This window comes from Rhamphochromis longiceps, linkage group LG18, assembly GCF_057381845.1.
Source record: "Rhamphochromis longiceps isolate RC_006_pf linkage group LG18, R_longiceps_female_GT1.1, whole genome shotgun sequence".
Classification (NCBI taxonomy): domain Eukaryota; kingdom Metazoa; phylum Chordata; class Actinopteri; order Cichliformes; family Cichlidae; genus Rhamphochromis; species Rhamphochromis longiceps.
The window spans coordinates 358,768-361,267 of record NC_140574.1 but is presented as its reverse complement, the minus strand read 5'-3'; the positions used below and the strand labels follow the sequence as shown (position 1 = coordinate 361,267).

Here is a 2,500-nt window from a genome sequence, read left to right as displayed (position 1 = left end):
CATGTAGCAGTTTCCCTTCACAGAAGCGTCTGCAGCAGGTGGGTGGAGGAGGAGGCAGCAGAACCAGGCCTTTGGAGCACTGTGTCATCTCCTGGTCCTGATGCTTTGAATCTCCCTCTCTGTCTGTCTGTCTGTCTGTCTGTCACACACACACACACACACACACACAGAAGCTGGTCAAGTGCTGTGCAACTGGGATTGCACCTGTCGTCCACAGGAGGGCGCCTAGCTGGGAAGTCCAGTACATTCCATATTAAAGTTGTTGCAAGTGCATTTTTTGTGTAAAAGACAGACAGACAGACACACACACACACACACACACACACACACACACACACACTGTAAGGTCTGAAGTGCAAAATTTGAATTACATTCCTTTGTATCTCTCCCTCTCTCTCTCTCTCTCTCTCTCTCTCTGTCTCTCTCTCTCTCTCTCTCTCTCTGTCAACACACACACACACACACACACACACACACACACAGAAGCTGGTCAAGTGCTGTGCAACTGGGATTGCACCTGTCGTCCACAGGAGGGCGCCTAGCTGGGAAGTCCAGTACATTCCATATTAAAGTTGTTGCAAGTGCATTTTTTGTGTAAAAGACAGACACACACACACACACACACACACACACTGTAAGGTCTGAAGTGCAAAATTTGAATTACATTCCTTTGTATCTCTCCCTCTCTGTCTCTCTCTCTCTCTGTCTCTCTCTCTCTCTGTCAACACACACACACACACACACACACACACACACACACACACACACACACACCAAAGCACACAGACAGAAGCTGGTCACAACTGCTGTGCAACTGGGATTGAACCAGGGGGGCTCCCTCTGCTGGCTCAATGCGGTACAAAGTGTCTGAAGGAGTTATACCGGCGAAAATAACATCTTTCAATTGCATGTTTGGTCCACAGGATGGCGCCTAGCTGGCAAGTCCTGTACATTGCATATTAAAAGTTGTTGCAAGTGCACTCACATGTATTTTTTGTGTAAAAGAGACACACACACACACACACACACACACACACACACAAGCTGGTCAGCTGCTTTGCAACTCAATGCGGTACAAATCGACTTGTGTGCCTCTTTTTCTCTTTGGGTTTTCTGTGTGTTTTTTTAAATTTTTAAATCCACAGCAAGTGTCTCTCTCTCTCTCTCTCTGTCTGTCTCTCTGTCACACACACACACACACACACACACACACACACACACACACACACACGCACACACACACGCTCAATGGAGTATAAAATAAAGACCGGGGCAGTTCTCTCACTGGAGTCTCTTAGAGTGGAGGCTGCCCTTGCTAGCAAGAAGTTCTGTGTGTTTCTCTTCTCTGAGTCTTTACTGAAGAAGTGTTTTATAACATTTTCCTTAACAACTGACATGTGTTTTTTGTGTAAAAGAGAGAGACACACACACACACACACACACACACACACACACACACACACACACACACACACACACACACACTCACACTCAGCGGCTCAGAGATGAGGGAAAAACAACAGAAATCAGGATAGATTTTAATGTCAGGAGATGCCCTGTGATGCTGGGGCCATTGTGTAAGATTGGAATGTGTACCAGTGGCTGGTGGGTGGTCCTTGAAGGTCCCGGGAGGAGGCGGCGAGGAGGCAGCGGGTGGCTGGGCTTGAGCTGTGGATCAGGGACGTCATTAATTCTGCCTGGTGCTGCGTGTGCCCTGTGCAGCTTGGATGTCTGCCGCTGACGCTCTGTGGTTCCTGTTCCTGTCATAAAAGGCCCTGTACAAGGGGAGAAGAAATGCATCATTGGTTACCAAAATAAAACAGTGTCTTTCTGCCTGTGTCATTCTGTTTGGTTTCTTTGAGCGTTTGTTTCTTAAATACACAGCAAGTGTCACTCTCTCTCTCTCTCTCTCTCTCTCTCTCTGTCTGTCACACACACACACACACACACACACACACACACACACACACACACACACACACACACACACCAAAGCACACACACACACACACACACACTGTGAGGTTTGCAGTGCAAAATTTGAATTTTAGTGCATGGTGATTTGTCTCCCTCCAGTGGCCCACGGCAGGTATGATGAGGCTTAAATGATAGGTTATGGGGAAAAAGCCAGGAGAGGATGGGACAAAAGTGGAATAACTGAAAAAGTAAGAGGTGTAGAGGGCTGATGTTGGTGTCTAGGTGGGGGTTTTGGTGGGTGCCGGACGCTGTGGCGAAGAGGCCACGCCGATGGCTTCTTCGGTTCTGGAGATATGGCGAATCGGACCAAAAAGGATGGGACAAAAGGGTCCCAGTCGGAGAAAGGAAGGTGCAGAGGGCCTGGTTCCACTGGCATTGCGTTGCCCGTGTGCGGGCGCATCCGCAGGTGCCCAACATGGCATGGTTCAGAGTACCTTTGCAGGAGGCTTAGGGATAGGTTAGGGGGTAATAGCCAGAATTTGACGGAATAAAATGGAATAACTGGGAAAGTAAGTGTCGTAGA

At 48.3% G+C, this 2,500-nt stretch overlaps 1 protein-coding gene across 3 annotated transcripts in view; it reads right to left on the bottom strand.

Annotated features, from left to right (window-relative positions):
* LOC146647275 (uncharacterized) overlaps positions 1–2,500 on the bottom strand; it is a 165,442-nt gene that overhangs the window by 9,756 nt on the left and 153,186 nt on the right. For all 3 annotated transcript variants that reach the window (XR_014908376.1, XR_014908378.1, XR_014908377.1), the window contains one exon: positions 1,597–1,775. The gene's annotated coding sequence lies outside the window, so the exon portion shown is untranslated. The remainder of the gene's footprint in view (positions 1–1,596; positions 1,776–2,500) is intronic.